At 37.9% G+C, this 23,065-nt stretch overlaps 1 protein-coding gene across 2 annotated transcripts in view; it reads left to right on the plus strand.

Moving 5' to 3' along the window:
- Positions 1–23,065, plus strand: part of chrm3a (cholinergic receptor, muscarinic 3a) — an 80,568-nt gene that overhangs the window by 16,514 nt on the left and 40,989 nt on the right. The window contains exon 2 of one of the 2 annotated variants that reach the window (XM_067516771.1): positions 11,444–11,558. The exons of the other annotated variant lie outside the window; for it this stretch is intronic. The gene's annotated coding sequence lies outside the window, so the exon portion shown is untranslated. The remainder of the gene's footprint in view (positions 1–11,443; positions 11,559–23,065) is intronic. 2 annotated transcript variants of the gene reach the window in all.

Genomic DNA, 23,065 nt, shown 5'->3' on the forward strand with positions numbered 1-23,065 from the left:
CGATGGGCATTTGATCTTTGCTCCTGCCTCATCCATCAGAATGACATGCAGATGGTTCTCTGTACATAAGACCTCTAAACATTAGTGGCTCCATGTTTAACTTGTTCATCAGTCCTGTCTGAATAAGGCCAGTCATTTTCAACTTCATGTATCTGGAGAGGAGGACGAATAAGAAAAGGGTGGGAGGAAGGGATGATATAACATCTGTGAACTTGAACAACACTCTCCCTAAAATAGGAAGTATGGAGAAGCTAGACTCTAATTTGTGATGCCTGGCTGAATTTGCAGCATTGAGGTGGTCCATGGACACAGGAGATTAAGAGTGTCGCAGACTTGCATGTGTGAATTTTACAAATGCATTCGCATTGTAGCTATACCACAAGTCGTAAAGAAAAAATTTAACAAGATGTGTGTGAGCTCTCCCCGAGCACATCTTTGATAATACCCGTATTATGTTTCTTAATTGAATATGCATGTACAATAACTTCTCTGCTTTAATATTACCAAACTGGAGAAAAATTTGACATGATCAGATTTTTAAAATGTTTTCTCCGACATCATGTATCTATCAGATTCAACAGTATTCCAACATTTTGCAGTTATACTTCATCTTGTACCTCTGAACATGTGGTGAGGCTACAGTGGACTCAAGTGACTGGCCTGAATGACAAGAAAATGGAAAATTCATTTAGAACAAAGCTCTAGGCTGAACAAGTAATACATCACATTTATAATGAATGATTATGAACACAGAAGTTTTTGGGTTTCAGATTCCTTAACAACTAACTTTCAAAAAACGTCAGTGTAGATCTGAAGCACACTTTTTAAACCCTGTGCTTTCACAAACCAGCACTGTTTTGTAATGCTTCTACAGGGCTATCTGAATATTTTTAATAGCTGGAAAGATGCCATGGTTGGCTCTGGGTGTGTGTAAATCCATTTTCCTCCATCACCAGCTCACTATTTGCTTACACTGGGCATAATGAATCATTAATTCACTGCTGTCACTTGCAGCCCGCAGTCACTCTGAGCAGAATTAACTCTTGATCCAGCAGAGCAGAGAAGGAACAGGCAAGTAGAGCCTATCTGTGTTTGTTTTCACAACAATCACTAAACTAGGAATTCATTTATGTGTTGAGAGGATGGGTGTTACTTTTTTAATAAGACCGTTACAATGCACTCTCTGATGCGTGTTGTTTTGATTGTGTTTTGCATTTTTATAATTTTACCCTCTCGTTATTCCCCGACCCCTCATCTTTCCTGCAGGTATCTACAGACTTTGAACAACAGATGATTTTCTATTCTACAGTGGGCAATAGAATAATGCTGTAGGTGCTTGCTTATTTATTTATTTATTTATTTCCTCTCGATCCCTAAATAGGCAATATATTATACAACAGTGGTTACACCCAAGGGAATATGTGGAAAGATTATGGGGCTGCTTAGCTTTTTAAAAAAAATACATGTTCATATTTGAAATGCATGAAAACTAGTTAGCATGCAGGCAGAAATTCAAAACACTTAGCTAAGAGTAATTACTAGATGCAACAGTAGTGCATACAGTGATGAAGTGGTTAGCAGTAAGGAACAGTTTAAATAGTGGCACATAATTGGTAACAATTCATGTCTAAAAGTAAAGCAACAGTCAGTTTAAAGTGACGGATAATTGTTAAAAATAGCTACTGCCACGATAAGTACTCAGGGTAGACATGCAAAGTTGACCTAAACACTGACAGTTTAATCGTCTGAAAAAGAACTAGGAACATCATGCGTAACACTTAGGTTAAAATCTGTTCAATTAAGGGTGCCGACAGGATGGCGGGGTGTATGTCTGACAAAAAGCAGGCCACTATTTCAGAAGGTGGATTTTAGTCAAAAGAAAAATTTAGGTAAAAGTGTTTCTAATGATGATGTAGACTGTTGTTAATTAGCTTGGATTGCTATCCCAAAATCTCTCATTAATTCCGAGACATTAGCAGTGTACCTCTGCATCATTATCTCTTCATAAAGACTCCACAGATAAGGTCATTGGTGTCCCACTGGACAATTAGACAGCTGCAAAATGAAATAAATCTAGCACTGACATATACACTTTGTAATTTGTTTAAGCACTAAAAGTTTCCCACTGTACCATTGGACTCCGCTGAGTGAATCCTCAATGTTAATGTCGCTTTTGTTGTGGTGACATGTTTCAGAAACAGAGAAAATTAACCCCGAAAGATGACTTCTCTATTTAACACAAGTCAGCTGGTTGCCTGTTATCCTAGAAATCATAGTGTTTTTCTTATTTGCAATAGCTGAAAAGCTCCATTTCCACATTTTCTACTCTTCTATTTTGAGTTCTACCTTCTGTGGATTATTTTTTCCCAATAAAATTCTGCTTATTGTCTGTAGCAGAGCCTCAGCTGTTCTGTCACCCCAACCCCGAGTCACAGACATAGAGACGCAGCTAATAACATTTCAGCTGTCATAACTGCGGTGCTCCGCTGCTTTTCGAAGAAAAGGGAATCATACCTGTTTGCTGTTTTATCACTTGTCGCGAGTTAGCATACAGCCCCAGCATGCAGCTAGATTGGCATTACCGTGCTATAATATGTTATAGTTTTTTTAGGATTAAGGCAAAGTCATGTCTTTACAGTTCAGTATTTCTCATGTTGTCTCTCTACACAATTATCTTAAATTGTGTGCTTTCCCTTTAGAAATACTGCAAAGACACAGTTCAGATCTTTTGTTTGTTACTGCTCGTCTTTCTAAATATTTTCTCAGCGACGATCCCCGGTCTGTCCCTCACTGTTTTGGAAAAACTGTTTGTGCAATATTAAAAGATCACAGTGCACAAATAAATTTACGGAAATGCAAACAAATGGCCCAAATATGTTGTTCCCATGAATTTGAAAGGCACAATTTCACAACACTGGTAAACTTCGCTAATTTTCTCTGAAGTAATTCCTTGAAAACACAAACACTTCTTAGCAATAAGCATGTCGAATTATGTTCACAACATATAAAAAAATGCCCCAGTGAGTCTCAGTGATGTGTGAGAAAAGACTTTGTTTGTTTGAATGAAACCTACCGCTTTTATTTTAAGAAAGACAGGAGCTATATTTTATCATAAGCTTGTCCGCCTAGTGTTCTTACTGTCGCCCTTTAGCCTAGATTTTTCACTTCTTTTTTGCACTTCCACAGTCTACAGGAAGTATTTCATGGTTTTTAGGGGTCTTACAAGATGAAGGATAGAAATAGCTTTCACCTGATTGAAGGCCATCTTTGTTTGAAAAACAAGAATATTCTTCTGTTGGTGCTGGCACTGGGGCAATGTAGTTAAATTCTTCTGTGCATGAATAATTCTTTTTGCTCCTTTTGGGACATTGTAATTTAGCCTTCTTTATTTTCTCATTCTTTCATGTCTCAATCACTCCTGAGCTAAATGGAATTGGAACGGAGTGCAGTGGTTGAAAGTTGGTGTTCTCCCATTTCCAATGACCGATGGCAGGAGAAAGATGAAAGGCCTAATGTAAAAAGCCATGCCTCTGCTCCTTTTCCTCGCCTCCTCCTCTCCTCCTTTCCCCCTCCTTACCTAAGCTATGGTGCATGTTTTCACAGTCATGAAATAATGCGGGGGGGGGGGGGGGGGGGGGTCTGCCAGTCTTGTTTATTTACACGGCACAAAGATGCTCTACCACCATATTCCACCTCTTCTTCCTGTCATCTCTTCCATCCTCCTACTACTTCCCATTCCTCTTTTTCTCTCCTTGTTTCTAGGGTGCAAAACACTTCATGGGGGAAGCAAACAACCCACACAGTTATGGCTGAAGGAACACACTAAGAGCTTTGAGCTTTTGGGATTCTGAATTCTTTTATGCTACTTTGTGGTATTTGTAGTGATGAGGCCCTGGATGCTGGCTGGCTTAATGGGCTGAGGTATTTCACTCCGAGCAGCAAGGATACTAATCATTTCTGGAGCTGCTTTCAATTATCCATCCAATACAATACTCACCATTAACATGAACTTCAATGAGAAGCTTATTTGTACACCAGCTGGATATCACACATTCAGAGCAACTCATAAAGGGGAGTTTGGGTGTCCTTTGGTCATCTTGCTACTAGAGCAGGGGCTGCTGCAGCACATTCCATGTTTAAGAATTCATCTTTTTGTTTTTGTTACTCAGTTTGTGGTCTCATTTGTCCTAATAGTTGCCTTTATTTTTTCCCTGTCTCGTTCACACCTCCGTTCCTCACGCCTCCTCTTATGCTGTCGGCTCACTTTCACTATAGCTCTAATTGAGTTTTTGGACAGCCGGCCCGGACTCAAACGCTCCACAAGAGATAAAAGAAATTTTGCATTACAACATCAAAGAGCCCCCCCCTCCCCCCCTCACCCTATTCCACTTCTACACTCACCAAAACATGATGAGATCAAATGAACATCTAAGGTCAGTGTAGCTCCGAAGGTTTAATGATGTGACGACCACACTCAGATTTTTTAATTCACACTCCTCCACCTGTTCAAGTCCTTCCACTGATGACACATGCACTTTCTACTTTTGCAAACAACCTCTTTATTTAAAGCACTTTATATGAATATATTTGCGTGAAATTTCATGTGGCTCAGCTTAGATCTGACATTATCTGACACTGTCTACTTCACCAGGATCAATGGGCTGTTAATGGCAGCAGACAAGATGGCACATCTACATTCAGCAATGGCATGAAGTATCCTATCGTACTGACACTTTTATGAAGTTAGAGGTAATTCACAGTGAAGTGGCACACTCCTGAGATATAATTTTAACAAGGTTCCAATTCTGTTATATTCTTTTCATGAGTTCTCATACTGCTCTCTCAATGCAATACAATAACAGCAAATAATCCAACTATACTACACCCTGACTCCTCAGGCTCCATATTTGTGCTTCTCCTCTTGTGGAAGTGAGCTGGGGGTATTTTGAGTTGAGCTGCTGAACACGCAGGCAGTATATAGAGATTTATATGATGCTCTCATATCTGGCCCAACAAGATAGTTTGTAATCCATTGACCTCAACTGAGTTAAGTCAGCTAGATAAACACAGGAAGGTGCGTGGCTGTGTGTGTGTTTGCCCACCCCATTCAGCACAGGACATTCATTAATATGACCATGAGTCATTTGTACAAACGACAAAAGGGTTTTGGTTTTTTATCTAAGGGGCCATTCAGTGTAGATGTATCAACCCAGAACAGGTATTACAGACCATTTCAAGAGCCGTTGACTGTGCACACAATCTATTAGCTATTATTTTGTAATTGGTATTACCTGCACCACAGGCTCATTGTTGCCAAAACCATAATCATGATATGGTTCCCTCCAAAAGTATTAGAATGAATACTCTTCCGTCACATCTCTAGTAAGAGACGACCAGGCAGAAATAACAGAAAGACCCAAGGGCAGAAAAACCCAATAGACTGGCAGGTGGAGTTAACAGTTTATTAATGAACTACAAGCGTACTATGCAATGGAGCAGTTGCTGATGGGCAGGCACAATCAGAGACCATGCAGGGAAAAATAAACTAGTAATCAGTCCAAGCAGCAGATTTTCCAGGGCCATAGTGTAGAAACAGAGCCTATAAACCAGGCAAGCAGTCCATCACAGGGGAACTACACAAGAAAATGGCTAGACTGTTATATATATGTTATTATACTGGGAGGACTAATTACAAAGAGAAATCAGGTGTGTAAGGTTTGGAAGAAAGTAGAAGTAATTATGGTGAGGGGGCGAAGCTGGGACAGAGTATTTGTGGCCTAGAGCAAGTAACTGTGTGTGTGAGAGGCAGATGAATAGTTACAGAAAATCCAAAATCAAGAGAAAAAGGGTCCAACATAAATAAAAACTAAATATAAAACTAAATCAAGATCCCGTCATCCTAAGCAGGTGAAATGTATGATAATGAGGCTCCCTCCAGTTAGTTTAGATGCATTTCTCTGTAAGTTGCAAAGTGTTTGTGTACACCTCTGAATTATAATCGTGACTAAAATCATCAATGAAGAATGAGTCTGTTTCCGAAGCAGCCATGCAAGCATAAGACATATTGAGGTGTAAATACCATCAAAATGTAGTCTGAACTTCTGAACTGTAGTCTGGGATCCATCTTTTGATCCTAAATCCAAATAGCCTTGCTGCTCCAATACTTTTGGAGATGCAAAGTTAGGTTTCCTTGTAAACAAACAAATGTATTACATTTTTCCAGCCTTAAAAAAGAAAGAAAGCATTGTTTATGTTCATGTTTGCTAGTTTGGAATCTAACTTGGAATCTGGGAATTTTCATCTGTGAGGTCACGAAGACCCACTGCCATTAGTACTGATATGTCTGAAAACAAAGATTAAATTAATCTTGAATCTGTCTTGAAATTGGCGGTGACACCGGAACTGTGCAGAACTCTTTAGATGTGAAACGCCAAGAATTCTTTGCTTTTTGGCAAATTTTCAAGGCCTCGCTGTTTTTCTCCTGTGTCTCCCTTCTTTTTAACCATGAGAATACACAGCCAATAGCAGTGAGACATATCTGACTGTTTTATCTTCCTGAGACAGAGGCAATAAAATCGGCCTGTGTTTAAATAAGTTCCTGACAGACATCTGAGTTTCACAGTTGTACTTTGTTTTTAAAGTTTCCACTTTCACTGCAGGGAAATGTAAATCTCGATTCATTGATTTAGTTTTTTTTTTTTAAGAGAAAATTGATTGATGCTCTCGAGGCTTTTAAAAGTCATGTCCCATGGTTCATTTTATGAGGTCGTTATTTCATGCTATCTCGTCTCTCATTTTCATCTTCACCATTCCTTTGTTTACAGCCTCATGGGGTTTATAATAGCGGCTTTTGATCCATCCGTTTCCCAACAAATTCACTCTCTTCCTGCCAATTGGTCCACCTCCTTGGGCTAATGCTCATTTAACAGGACACCTCACATGTTGAGATCATCAGCTGTAGTTATGGTGAACAGTCCATGAACCTCCCATCTTCGCAGTGGCTCGCCTAGAGATTGGCCATTTGTTTAACATTTTGGATTTATCCTTTTTGTAAAACCACTGAGCGTGTAGAAAAGGTAGTTTTAGCAGACATCACAAAAGCTGACTTGGTTTAGTAGTGTTAATAGTTTAAAAATGAAAGCAGTGCCTGTGGTCACTTTGATGTCAACGTCTGTGATTTTACAATGTAATTAATTGTTTTGATATAGTAACTAAAGGCCGTGTTCTGTCACACATTTTGTAGTGTATATTTAATTGGAGCAGGACTCAAAAAGAGGAGATGGCAGAGGAAGGTGTTATGGTTAATTAAGGTTTATTTTAAAAAAAGGCAAACAAAAATCAATCCATAAGGAGGGCGGGAAAAACACATGTAGTGCAAACAACACAAACTGGGTTAAACAGACTGAAAACTTAAACACGCTGGAGAAGGGGAGTAAACTTAATTATAACCATACCGGGAAAGCAAGGGAACTAACTAAGAAACTAGGGAGAGGAAAACAGGGACAACCAGACAAACACAAAACCTGGACCTAACAAGCGGACAGAACAAAAACCTACACTGAAACTGAGTGAAACAAATAGAAAACCAAACTGAGCACTGGGGAAACGCACAACGGGGAGACCGGGTCAAAACGTATTGACAGTCCATGGAAGGATTTAGGGACGAGGAGAGACAATCTGGCAGCACCAGCGGTGGGGAGAGCTGGGTATAAGTACAAGAGGGCACAGGTGAAGAAACAGAAGCTAAAGAAACTAACAGGGAAGTGGTGCTGAGGGATAACAAAATAAAAGCCAGGAGCAGGAAGTAAAAGTAAAGAAAACCGTGACATGTGCAGTAGACACACGTGACTCTAATCTGCAGAGCGCTGCTAGAACATTATAATTGTTTGCAAAAACAAACCATCCTCCCTGTACAGCAAATATGAGTCCTCATTACTTTATTGCCACTTTGTTAAACAATGCGTAATATTATCATCACGCATTTGTCTAAGACTGGCACCAACTTGCTGCCTATCTTATCTCTTTTAATGTGTCACCCAAGCAGTTTTTTTTATTTAGAATGGACTTCCTTAACCACGCCTTTATTTCAAATTCCCGTGGCTCTCTTACACAACAGTAGCTTTAAAGACAAATCCTGACTGTAACATCACTGACCAGCCAGAAATTTCTATTATTTTCTCTCTATAATAATAGTTTTGAAACAATTAGTTAGTTTCCCAGCAATCACTGCCCCCCTATTACAATGCACTACAGCTGGAAATGACATAAATATGCATTAGAGAAGTCTTAACTTTAGACATGAACAGTGGTAGATATCTCTGAACTAAAAATTGAAGCCCTTCTTTAGATTCTTTTTAATGACATACAGTATATTGTACTGTCTGGTGCGTTGCAATCCAAGAGAATCTGAATGTGTTTTAATCACACTATATCCACACAATACAGAGCTGCTCTGTCTGTCTGCTGCACACAAAGTAGCCAGTCTTATCAGTGGGAGCAGATGGAGAGCGTCCAAGTGAGAGGCTCGGTCTGGCTCCATGTGTGTCATAAGTAAGAGGATGACCTTGGCTGAATCTCAACTGTGGTTCAACCATAAGAAAAACACACTGTCTGTCCTTTTCTGTCTGTCTTTTTTGTCTGTATGTCCATCTCTTTATTTTGCTTCTATCTATCTATCGCACACATACACACAAACTGAGTTCCTCCTACACATTCCTGTATGCTCCGTTGAAGCTGGAGACAATATACACTCTTCCACACAATCACCTCATCAAAAAAAGCCACTGTAAGACACTCGATCAAACAAAAAGACAGGTGATGTCCATTTGTTATTTGTAACATTCGCATCAACTTTAGACACAATCTTAAACTTGCTGCAAGTTTAACATGTTGACATCAGAAATACTACAGTTTTACTACACATATCTTGCCTTTTGCTGAAGCTTTTAAAAAGTTGTTACCTTGTTTTTTATCCTGCCCCATAAGTAACCACATCTCCTAAATCAACCTGAGAATAGACAGTTGACTTGTGTAACATCAATCCCTTTACACATAAATCAACGACTGATTTTAGGGCCTGTGTGGTTGCTCTTGCCGTGTTGGACTCAATGTAAAGGATATACAGTCAGTGAGACGAGATATCAATGTACTTTTGGCCAATCCATGTGGAACTTTGATAGTAGATCTCTACTGTAATGGACCATACAGTAGTTAGGCGATATAAGGAGAAACATTTAGGAGGGAAAAATTTGCCCACGTATTGCAATTGTCACTCCCCTCTGTTGTTCTGAGGCAACTGCCCTGTTTATATATGTACAAAGTCATCCGCCGGTTTTACACTTGATTAATGTGTGCAGAGGTTCAAATCTCCTCCAAGAGCCAGTTGTGCTTTATAAGTTTACATTTTGCAGAGTTTACAATAGTTATTTTGCATGTCATGATAAAACTTGTTGCACTAAAACTAACTATTACAATGGTTAGTTAACTGCTTTGTATTAGTTACTACTTTGTAATATTTACTTGCTAATAATAATCAAAATGGTCTCTAACAGGTGATACAATTAAGGAGCAACAACTGGTGCAACCTAAATTTATTAAATACAATTTTGAAACAAGGTACTAGTTTACAAATAGCTTGTGCAAAATAGCTGAAATTTCCACATTATCACAAATCTGAAAATATACCTTAATACCTTAATACCTTACCTTAATGCTATTAGCTTGCTAATTTGCTGCTTTGAAACAAAATTATGATTTAGGAAAATTGTAGTTTAATTGTAGTTTCTTCTCTAAAATAAAAAAAAGGCAACACAAAATTAAACATTATATTGCTCATGAATTAAAGGATTAATTGCAGGTCTGCCATATTATACTATACTACGTTATCTAAATATTGTTAATATGTTGGGACTAAATTCTCCACTATTACTTATTTTTTTTCTCCAAAAGAGAAAAAAAAACATCTCCCTTTTCTCTTCTTTAAGTCTGAAAAATTAGACACAATAGAAACTAGAGTGAGGCTAAAATGAGAATCAACTGTCTTAGAGTGGTAGAGTTTTTTGAAATAATAATCTTTTCACTTTTCTCACTCACAGTTGCCTTTTATAAAAGAGTCTTTTAAGATTTTCTCCTCCTGACTAAATTGCAGTGAGACTGAAAACCCAAGCTTATATAATTAGTTGACCATTTATCTGTTGGAGTGGCCCTCACATGTACAGTATGATACAATTCTGTTTTGGATTGGTAATAAGCTATTGTGCATTCACATTGTCTCTCAGGATAATTACCAATTCATAACACTGTGCCCCCTCCCATTTAGATTTAAAGTGGAAACTTGACAATGGTATTTGTCTTGTTCAGTCTTCTCAATGGCTCACTTCAGAATGCCCCTGCAGACTGAGCTAAATCAGAGCAGATAGGCCAAATGAAGTTGTCAGTATTAGGCTGAAGTACTCCACCTTGTTACAATGCAAATTAAAAATAAATAATTGTGGACTTTTGTTTAAATGTATGTGCTCTTCTTCATGCAGCCAGTGAAAATGTCAGTGTTACTAAGATGAGATGCCAACAGAATATTCCTCCTCTATAAATGACATGCAACTTCCCATTAGAGGAGACATGTTGCTTCGATTGACCTTTGATGTGTAATTTGTAAATGTAACAGGAAAAGCAGAGCAGCGCCATCATTTATGCTAGAATTGGAAAGGTGTTTATGAATTGTTTAAATATTACACTGCTGTGACCATCCTCCACTGGCCTTTTCATTTACCTATCCAGGCCAGTTATGACTTCTGTTGTTAATGTTTTTTTCAGTCTGGGAATTGCTCCATTACTTCAGATTATTTTTAATGGCAAGCTCTTTTTTTTTTTTTTTGGATTGCATTCACATTTGTCTCTTAAGACATGAAGACTGTTTTAATGAGCTCTCATAAGGTCTGCTTCCTTAGCCCCTGGCTAGATCCAGCTATGTGCAACAGGCAACTCTACTACACCAGGACTATATAAGGCATGAACACTTCCCTAGACATGAAGACATGCCATTCTTCCGTTTGACAGATATTATCCAGTGGGGAATAGTAGCTTCACTTCTCGAGTAGTTCCTTGATTAAAACATATAAAACATACGATTTTACCACTGTTGCACATTACTGACAAAAATATAGTCTATTTGTAAGTGACACTCATGAAATTAAATTAAATTAATTTGTTAAATAAAGATGTTTGATTTGCTTAGAGTGGAAAGACATTCTGGAGAGAGAGAGAGCAGTCATTTTGGCTGATTTTGTATTAATAGTCTTTGCCAGCTGAAGCTCACCCTCCAATTAAAATACTGCCTGAAAAAGTCAATGTGTTAATACGCATTCCACTTCCTAATTCAGACAGGTCCTCTTTAATTCACTCTCTTTTGCTCTCCTTCTACTCTTGCTCCATGTCTGCCTCTCAGACGTCATGATCCGGCCGGAGGAGGATAATCTTGCGCCCCAAGTCGACAGAATGAACACCAAAAGGCACTCTGCCAAAAGGTGACCTTGAGAAGCTCCACCTCCCCAAAACATTTGGTGAGTTAAGAGTCAGACAATCTCTCTTATTTACAAATGAGACCATAACCCATCCTCTCATTTTCTGTCTGCGGTTGGCAGGATGTACACCCCTAAGCCACTTCACGTTAGACATTTTAAATTAAGTACTATAAGACAGAACACATTATCTAATGTACTACTTTTCCCTGCTATTGTTTCTGCTGCATTTGTGATTATTTTTTTATGTCTTTCTGAAGGATTAATTGACTTAAGAATTGCCATTTCTCCTTTGGACTTGAAGGAGATAACCTTTCAAGTGAAAAAATCTTTCTTTTTTAATTAGAGATATAGGTTTCTCTTTAATGACCAAAGTATAAATTGGTATTTTGTTTAAAATATCCTTCAATAGGATCAATAAGCCTCAGCACAAAATACTCCAAGTTGTGCTGCATGTGTGTGTGTGTGTTTGTGTGAATGAACATGTGTATGAAATAGATATGGTGATGGGTATTGATTAGTAATCAAACACTTTAATTGTCTATTTGCCTTTTACATTGACACATCCTACCCACTGCTTTTCTGATGGTGTGTACACAAGGGACTGATAACATGCTCTTGCTGTTAAGCCTGATACTGTATATGACCTCATTCAGATATGAGGCTGAAGCTGTTAATAAAAAGCAAAGAGTAAATGGTAACTTAAAGTCTTATAGATCTACATAGTTGTAATAGTTCTAGTAATGAAATCACTTGCAGCAGGATGGGTTACGTGAGATTGACTTAACACAGACTCCTTCCTGATGAAAATCATAGTGAGGGAACATGGTAGCCAGGGCTAGTTGTAGCGGATGGATTTATTTTAAATTGTTTATAGTTTTTGGGCAACATTGGATGTCAACATCAAAGTACAGAAGCATAAGATATGTCAGGCAGTATACGTACTTTTTCAAATTTAATTCATTAAGTAACCAAAAGTAACACAGCGAGCCCTCCTCTCTTTTTTCTTTTGTCTTTTTATGGTGTTTTTTGACAATAAGACAAATATAGGGAAAAAAATGTCTCACATCCAGGGCAGTTAGTTATTAACATAAGTCCGATATAGGGCAGCAGTCCTCAGCAGTGCATGCAAACCATATCTAAGTTATTTCCTGTGCAAACTAAATATCAGCGCATACAAGAACAGAAAAATAAACAAACATAGTAATTATCCCTGACAACAACAGCCACAATACCATAACGCCAACAATAATACCACTGCTCTGCTTCTAATAATATGTCTGATGTGTAATAACGTGTAATATGATTAGGGGCCTAGAGAAATAAAGTGCTTGAGAAAATGTCAGCTGTGCTGCACGAACACAGCATATGTGTGGTCTGATTGAAACAAGTGGTTCGATTTTAAAATAAGAAATGTCATTGAAGGCAAAGTATTAGCACCACAGGAGGGGGACAGGCAGTTCCTAGGCAACTGAAATGGTAACGCACAAAAACTGTAGCATCCTAGTAGCTGGGATTTTGGTTGAACGTCCTGGGTTTGCACCTGTGACCTACCGGCAGATGTTACTTTCTGGTGTGTGAAAAATGCTACACTTAATGCCTTTGCTGTAAAGTAACTACCTACATTTACTTTGTTTAATTACTGTGCCACCTTATTTAAGTATTTACATTTTCTGCTACATACAACTACATTTCAGAGGCACCACTACATTTATTTGACAGCAGTACTTACTAGTTAATTCTCAGATTCAGATAATTACAGAACAATTGGCAAACTCACAACCTACTTGGTCATGTGTAAAGTGAAACATGTAATCATCAAAACAGCATTAGAACACAATATTCAAAGTGACGTTTTAATCTAATAATATAATATTCATTGATTTGAAATGAACCAATCTGCACAAAGAGTACTTTTAACATATGAAGTATTTTGTTACTTAAATAACATTTGGAAAGCAAGAATTTTACTTGCAACTGAGTATTTCCACACTGTGGTATGATACTTTTGATACTTTTACTTGAAATCATCTAAGTAGCACAGTGGTCGAGTTGTTAGCGCTGCCGCCTCACAGCCAGAAAGTCTCCGGTTTGAATTCCTTGCTGGCTGTGGCCTTTCTGTGTGGAGTTTGCATGTCCTCCCGGTGCTTGTGTGGGTTTCCTCCGGGTCCTCTGGTTTCCTCTCACAGTCCAAAGACATGCATGCTATTTTAACTGGTAACTCTAAATTGCGTGTACGTGTGAATGGTTGTCTGTCTGTGTGGGTGGACCCCACCTCTCACCCAAAGACAGGTTGTATAGGCTCCAGCCCCCCCACGACCCTGTTTAGGATAAGCAGTCACAGATAAGTAGAGGTATGCTCTGAATACTTATCTTCCTGCTTACTGCACATGCAAAGGGCTGACCAAACACTTGCTGTGAAATATTGAGATTTATTAGTCATCTGGACAATGCATAAACAGCTTTTGAAATCCTATTATTTTTTGTTTTCTGAATAAAAACAAATGGAAGGATTTATGGAACTATAAACTTGTTTGAAAGTAATAAAATCCAACTCCTGAGTGTAACTGACATCTGGCTAATAATATAAAATGGAATTATTTTCTGTGATAAAATATTACCCTCAACTCTCCTGAAAAATTAGTAGTAAGTGAAATAGCCTTTGGCATTAGTGCCTCTTTATGGAAATCAGTTCTTGCATTGAGGTGATGATTGATAGCATACTTGCTTTCATTTGAAAGTAGAGGACCTCAGGCTATAATCAGTGCAATTTCTGTAAGTGAAACTGACACAAAAAAACATTACAAACAAGCAAACATGAATGAAAAAAAAATGATCTGGCCAACAGCCGGTGTCATTTGTCATGGAGGAAACACTGCATATGCACAGTACAAATGCTGCTATTCTGCTCAGAGTTCATTGAGTTTAAGTCTGTCGCCTGGTGTATCAGTGAGTGAGGGCACAACGGCAGAAGAGGTTAAGAGCACCAGAGCATTGGATAGAATTCAGTCAGCATGCATTTAATTTGGGTTCGTGGTAACAGGAGGCACCAACAGTGTTATACAAGCGATATGGATGAGCACATTTGGGCGAGAGTGTAGGAAGCCACAAATAAACAATTTTTGTCAGCTCATTTCTTAGAATATGATTACCTGTCTAAAGTAATCTGTTTCCCTATGTTTGCTCTGTCTTATCTGTTTCAGATATTTGTTTCATTGCTAGATTTCTATTGGACATTCATAGTTTTTACTTGCAGATTGTAATCATTGATTTTGACTTTGATATTCTCTTTTTAGAACTTAGTTTATCCAGAATTCACAAAGAGGTCTCAGGAAAATTTCTGTCTGTACAGGAGTGTAGTGACATTCTGGAAACTACAGAATGTTCATTGTATAATGTATAAATAACTGAAGAAAGTTTAGTAATGTGTTAGCAAATAAAGTAATAACATGAAATCCCTGCATCAACATTTTTTTTTCCTTTCTGGTTTTACTGTAAAATCACACTGCACAGAGTATCTAGCTCAAACTGTAAATTCCTGCATAGGTGCATAGTTTATCATCAGTCCAAAAAGGCTTATCCCGTGCAGAATTAAATCAAGTGGCTCTTATATGTGCTGAGACCTGAACTTCAGCAGTAGCAATTTCTCCTGGACTCTGCTGGCACACTATAAAAAATCCTCAAGTTGTGCAAGAGGGAAAAACTGTGTTTTTTGCTCATTGCTGTAGTATAGATTTACTGCACAGATTATATTTAAGTTACTTAACTACTTAGGCCTACAGTATATTTGGCATTTGATCTACTTACGAGTAATGTAGCAAGCTGTAGTATTCTGACAATCTGTGCCGTAATCTGTCTTTGTGTCTCTCGCTGGATATCCCAACCATGTAAAAGTTGAACTGATGGAGTATTTGTGAGAACAAAGGGTGAGTTACAGTGAGGAAAACCAGTCCAGTGGGACTTCATTATGCAGCAGGATTATAATACTTCAAACATTATGAAAAAAAAAACTAGTTGGTATTCAGCTGCAGTTCTCAGGGGCTCATACTTGCAATTACAGAATAATCTTTGACTCAGTCAGGAAATCTCTAATCTAACAAGTGTATTAACATGCACATGGATACAAACACACATTTAACTGTAAAAGGATTACGAATTTTATAGAACATGTAATGTCTATTTTGAATGCCCTTGAAAACTCTTCAACTGTGCCAAGATGACACGGTCACTTTCTTAATAGTTTTTCGGGTTCAAGTGTTACCAGCAAAGTGTGTTTTCTAGGAATGTACTTGTTGTCTTTTTTGGCCCAATCCTGTAATTTAATATTTACCACATGCTGATTCCTGAGTTCCACGTGTAAGCTATAATTAGTAGAACACTTTACACTTGTTTGACAGAACAATTTGTTCTAAAGGGAATTTCTACATTCTAGGCTTCCACCAACAACTACTAAACTAATCATTAGCAATTCCAGCAGTCGTAAAATTAAAAACAATTACAAAGAGAATAACTTTAAATACATGTCAGTGTACCACGAATATCAAGTCTAACCCCAACACACTGTAAAAAAAGCATTTGACTTGTTATCTATGAGTGTCATCTGTAGCCAGAAAATTCCCACATTCATCGAGTTTGCTGTCTTTCCCAGTATATTCTGTTTCGTGCTGTTTATGTATGTGTCATATGTCACGGTTGCTTCAGGGGACAGTGATGAACTTTGTAATCGTAGGGGTACCGATACGAATCGACCGTGGGGTATGAGCTCGAGCCTCTGGGGACACACTGAAGGAGTCGTGGGTGTTAAGGGAAGGAAAAGTACCATCTTGCAGCTCTGCAGACCCAAAGCTGTGACATTGTTTCTGACGACTCTTTATTCTGAGTCAGAGCCCAGATCAAGACTGAATACTATCATTCCTACCAAAGTACACAAGACAAATACTCAGACATTTATACTTTGTCATTTTATAATAGTAAAGTTGGTGACATAAAGTGAGTAAAAGATGATTTATATTTATCCACTGTTGTTTTTATTTTGGGATAAAACATATAAAGTATTTTATACTAAAACATCTAATAAGTTCCCTGTTACTTTTTAAACTTACTTTTGGGGGTTTTGTTTCTTCTATCGACAATGTAGACAGACATGATATCAGGTTGGAGAGAGGCAGAATTACGACATGCAATAAAGGTCCTCCAGGCCGGGACTCAAACCAGGGGCACTGAGTTTATTTGGTACCTTTCTTCACTAGCAGACATCGATAGTGGCAACTTTTTCCACAATTATTATTATTCTTTTTTAGTATTTAGCAATAACAGTTGATTTTTTTTTTTTTATTGCATTTCCATTCTCCAGAGATCTCTAGTGTTTTCCTTCACTCATTGGGCTTTGGTGTGATGATGGCACATAATATGTTGCATGTAATGAGTCTAATTTGGTTTCTCGCCACATTGCTCATCTCTTAAGCCAAGTCTCTTTCCTGTACTTTAGCAGCTCATACATGGAGGGCCTTATCCAGAGACGGCTTTGGCTCAAATTGCTCCTTCTTTCTGTCAATATGTTTGCTCCTCAGCTCCCATCTGTCTTTTCTCTGATTGAGTTTTCCTCCTGCAAAAAAGCTTACCCTATGCTCAGCACTAATCTATACCATCTTTACCCTGGTGTACCTGTCCTATAATGTCTAGGAACTCATTATACCATGCAGGTTCTTCTTTTAAATTTCATTCTCACCCAGTTCGCACATAAGCTCTCTACTTTTCTCTCTGTGCACTCTCTAATCATGATATAGGCAATTTCAAAATGTTTTCCTACAGTAAATAAAGCTATGCTCATAAGAGCTATTGGGACTATTTCCCAAATTCTGATATTCAGACAAGAAAACATAAAAAGTCCTGTCACCACATCTTATTGGCATCTGTGAGCTGTACAAAAACTGTGTACCCACAGAACCTTTTAAAAGTCTTCTGCCGTAACCCCTGAATATGATCTTTGTAATTTATAGCTGCATCATAACACCTTTCTAAGCAACCTTCTTAAGCTCTAATGAAGCTGGAGTGCCTTTTTTAAACCCCTTTCAGTTTCAGCTTGCCATCTCTAAAGGCAAATATCTTTAAAACTTAACCATCTGCAGGTTAAGTGTTGTTCAATTTGTGTGTGGGTATATTTTAGCTCCTAAAAGTGAGACACTGCTGTCCTAACATCCTGTTTTACTGCCTCCCTCCATTTTTATGTTCTGATAATGGCATCTGTTTTCTTAGATTGTGCTTGTAAAAGCTTAACTAGAAATTATGCACTTTACTAAACTGAGAAAACCTTGTGGTGATTGCGCCTAAACAGGGGCGACAAAACTCAGATGTTTCTTTATATTTTTTCACATTTTTATCTTTCTTTCCCTCCCTCCACCTAATTCCCTTGTTTTATTTCCTGTCCTGCTCCGGCTGCCAGAACACACAGTCGCATACCTGCTGGCAACAGTGTCCAGATGTGTTTTTCCAACTTTTTTCCCCTGTGGCATAAATTATATATTTATGTGGTGATTTTTAATTCATGCAGTACTTCAGTCAACAAGTATAGTTGGTATTCTGTAGATGTGGAATGCATTGGTTAAAACCTCTGTACATCAACATTTAATACATCCTATACATTATTTTCTCTCACTAGATGCTCCAGGGATTTGAATGTATGCACTAGCCTTTTGTTTATCTATAGGAGCTTTAGCTGAAATTTGGAAAAAAAAAATTTCAGGCTCTCTGAAATATTTCTGAACTGAACTCAAAGCATTCAAAATAAACTACCAAGAACAACCCAGTCAAATAATTTAAAACACAACAAAGTGTTTTTAAGCAGGCCATTTAAAGGCACGAGCACAGTCCAATCAAGGGACTTAATTACATTTTATTAGCTCAGAATGACTCCATCACACTAAGACTGTTGTTTTAGCACTAAACGTTATTGACCAGAACAAGTTTACACACTGCTAGGTTACAACGTATTTGAGAAAGGAAATTATTGAGTTGTCTTTTAGTCAATGATCTTCCGGCTTTGATTTAGTTTCTTTCCTAATTCAATGTTGAAATTTGTGAAGGCCAATCCAGAATTTTATTTTCACAAAGAAATTTTACTTTAGCCATGACAGGGTCTCTGCCCCTTTAGTCCAGAGATAGTCATGTCATTAAGTCATGTCATCAAGCTATTGTCCCTGATAATCTCTCTTGTGGCACCAGTTTCCATTTTGAGTGAACATGTCTGACAAATGTTGCCTGGATGTCAAAAATTGATTCTTGCAATATCATGACATTGAAATGTGAATAATCAGTCGTTATCAGCCCATAGCTATGATTTGCCAAGTCACCTGGTACCAACTGGCATATTTATTATGAGCGAGACATGTGGAGCAGTGGCCATAGTAAATATAACAGGCTACCAGAGTTCCATTAGGTGAAGTAAGTCATAGTTCACAAAGTGTTGGGAGGTGGTCAGGACTGGTGAGGGATTCAGTGTTTATTCTGTATTTTACGCAACTCCCCAGTCTTACTCTAACCTGAACATCTCATTTTGTGTCCAAATCTAACCAGTTTGTATGATGATCTGATGTGACCCACAATATTGTATCTCATAAAAAAAAACTCAATCTAAGCCCACTAGAAAGTGGAGCAGGTACCTACTGGACCGAGGATATGGTTCGGATAAGAATGGATAATGGCTGTTCCCTTAAGAATTTTTAGTGATAAACTTTGTTGATCCTTCATGTTACCATCCAGCAACATTATTTGTTTCAAAAGTTATGACCAAATACCTGTAAAACTAAAACGTCTCCTCTGTACATCAGCATGTTTGTCTTGTCATTTTGAGCATGTTACCATGCCAATGTCAGTGTTTCACTTAGAGCTACTATTGAAAATAAAAATGTCCTCATATCCCCCTGAAGCCTTACATGTAGGATAAAATGACAACAGTATGCAGGGATTCTTATTTGTTGGTCCTTGAGTTTAAGCCAAACCTTATAAAGCCCAGATGCACAAGAGAAGACGACTTGTACCTTACATTTTTAAAGTTAAGAGTTTGTATTTTAATTACAGTGCACATATTCATTAGTTGACTAGCAAAATATCAAATAAAACCATCAAAAGGAAAATAAACACTTTTCAGACACGCATGTTTCTCATGTTGTCAAATATGAATGTCTCCCAAGGTCTATCAAATTACAAAACAAATCCACCAGCAACTCAGTAAAAGGGAATAAACACACGTTTGTCGTTTGACCTTCTGCCATACCATTTGTTTGGTTTACACAGCCCCTTAGGAATTTTTCCTTTGTAACATCAGTGATAGAAATCTAGGAATGCATCATGATGCCGTGGTGATGAATCTGTAGCTGTATTTGCTGAAGACCGTGTCTCAGGTCTGTATCATTAAAATGATTCATCTTTACAGCTTCTAAATTCGCCAAGCGACAGCTAGACGGTAAGGGATTGAGGCTTCGGGCCGAAACGTCTTGAAAACCAATTTTTCATTAGACAAATGACAAACGGGCATACTTGCCTGTGTTTTTAATTCTAAAAAGTTTCAAATAAGAAACCAAACCAAAGAGAGAAAATGTCATCCCTTTGACATACTGTAGAGGTCTGAGAGTCAAAACCAGTAAAGCCTTTTCCTAATTCCCCATCTTTTCTAGTTATTGCTGTATCCCTCTCTGGAAATTTCTGCAGTATTTTTTGCTTACTCTACAATGGGCAATTCTTATTGGGTCGAGATCTAAAATAGAATGCACTGTACTGTATATTTTCTTTATCTTAAAACACTGTTATCACTTTTTTACTAAATTGCACCTCTCCTACTTTTTCCTCAGCTGTTTATTCTTTTTCTCAGAAACAGGATCCCCCCCACTCTTTTGCTTTTCGTTCTTATGCGGCCTTCATTTTTCTTCCACCAGGCCATTCATTACAGGCAGAATGTCATTGAGAAGCCGGTCCTGGATGTGATGCATTGTGTGCTGTTGTATTTACTGATATGGCCTCTTTGTGATAGAGATAATTATAGAATGAGGGGACATGTGTCCCGTGGACCCTGCTCGTGTATCTCTCTAAACTTAAGCGAACTGTGTATGGATCACCCACAGTGGGAAAATGGATTTGTAACATAGTGATGTGAAACCAAAAATTTCCTTGGCTGTTTCTCTTAAGAAGATGGAAACTGGGAATGCTTTTGCAGCAAGCTATGCATGGACAGTATTTTACCACATTTGAAGTTTTGCTATTCTTCACATTTTTATATCAAGGAAGCATCTACTTCTCATGTGCTCTTCTTTGATCCTCCATTCATTTGCTCACCTTCTGATGTTAACCCTTGATTCGTTTCCAACTTTAACTTTGCTTGGAACCAAACCTCTCCTCCATTTTTTAGGAGTCAAGGTGTCTGAAGATCTGAATTGATGATTCTGGCTTTAATTAGTATAGCCTGTTTTAGTGATATCAGCAATTCTTTACAGGCTATGCTAATCTGTGCCAGAATCAGCAATGCAATTGGGACGGATGCATTTCTCCATGACGTACATTAAGGCAGTTTGTTGCACTGTTGTCATTCCCTGAATTTGTCTTTTTATTTATAACTAGTTTTAATTCAATGCTTTGAAATAAAACAGAGTAACAAAAAATAGTTCCTCAAGATGGATGGAAGTTGATAAAAGTCCTCTAATGAAGTGCAGGTCTCCAGACGGGATATAATGAATGAAAAATACACTGGGTCTATGTTGCGTGTGCTGTGACCTAATGGCCTTTTCTGGGTAACAACTCAATGAGTTTAAATGTCAAAGATGATGTCATTATGTCATCTAGTCTGCTTTTCTGTTTCACCTTTGGTGTGGGATAAGGCAGGTCATTGGTGTGAAAAAGGTTCCAGTAGCTGCTGCCATACTCTGGTGGTGTGTTTTCCATTACCCTAGTGTGTTAGAGGTGTGTAACCTGTAGATGCTTAATTTAACAGCATGCCAGTCCTTTTAAAAAAGCCATTATTTCTCCAAGAGTACATTTGACCCTCACAATGATAAATGTATAATGTTTTATGGTGTTTCTAATGCATATGTGTAGAACATATTCTGTATGGAGAAACTTTTTTTAAAATTTTATTTTGTTGAAAGTTAGGATCCTTAAGATTTTCATCAAATCAAACAAATGTTTTTAAAGCTGTTTTTGGTGTCATTTATTTTGCTGTAGAAATCAAATATATTTACAACCATCCCTACTCTGTGTAGTAGGTGCATTACTCCATTATAATAAATGTTGTTAAGAATTTGCATTGTTCTGATGGCAGTGCAAGAGGACACACTCAGCACAACACATCAATAACCAAACCATAAACATAAAAGCCTTGTAAAAACTGCCATGTTAAGGATTCAGTTTTAAAGTTTTTACTCCCAGAAGTTATTTGAGCGTATAACTATAATGTTGGAGCATGGTGTGTATGTGAGTAATACTGACATACAGGTAAGCTGCCTGTAAACCAGGGCTCTGAGGGGCTGGCAATCTGCTGTGGCTTTTGATTGGCAGGAGAGCAAATGGCACCAACATCTGGAGGCACTTGGCTCGGACCCTGATAAAAAGGAAGGATAAACACAGAGGAATGGATAAACACATGTTAACACACACAAATACACACAAACTTATGCACTAACACACATGCTGAGTGCAACTGGCATCCCCTTGCCCCTGCTGCCATCCTTGCTTTGTCTGGCTCCGAGTAGAAATATAACTCCATGCCACTGGTAAAGAAAATATGCTTTCATTAACATAATCACCACTTTTCTCATGTAAGACCTTGAAAGCCTAATGTAATGTAAGTAATTTGCCATTAGTCATTATTTAGCTTTCATGAGAGACATGATTAAGTTGTACAGTCTCTTCATCTTGCTGCTGCACACACACAATTCACTTTTAAATTTGCAACATGCTTAAGACTCAGCTTGATTGATTTTGGTGTTAGCTTTATTAGCCTGCTACCCACTGTGCCATGTTATCTACGTCTTTGTTGATGAATCATCTGTCTTTATGGGTAACTGCAATTAAGTCACATCTTTAAGATTTAATACATCATGTGCAACTGTGTTTAAAACTCTAATGTGGGTGTCCCACAGAGCATTCGACTTTAAAGAAAGCCAATGATTGCTTTGCTCTCCACCCTAACATTGGTCACTACAGTATGAAGATAATGCTCTCCCTTATCTACTTCACTCGTCAAGCTTTTATCTCTGTCTGTCTTTTGTCTGCTCAATTATATCTTCAATGGAATTATTGCCCCTATATTTCTGGGTAAATGTATATTGGTGTAACCTTGGGAAGGTGGAAGTTCTCACAACAATATTAAGTAAAGATTTTTTTGTGCGCATGTAAAAATAAATATACCTGTATCTTGCATATTTCTGACATTACTGACATTTTAGTCTAGTTTTTCTGTCCTTAGTGTGTTACCTGTAATCCATCAGTCAGTGACAGACCCAGTTTAACCTTGCTGATAAAATCCCAGCTGAATGGCCTTCAGCATAGAGACAGAGTAAAGT

The sequence above is a fragment of the Channa argus genome, chromosome 1, assembly GCF_033026475.1.
Source record: "Channa argus isolate prfri chromosome 1, Channa argus male v1.0, whole genome shotgun sequence".
Classification (NCBI taxonomy): Eukaryota; Metazoa; Chordata; class Actinopteri; order Anabantiformes; family Channidae; genus Channa; species Channa argus.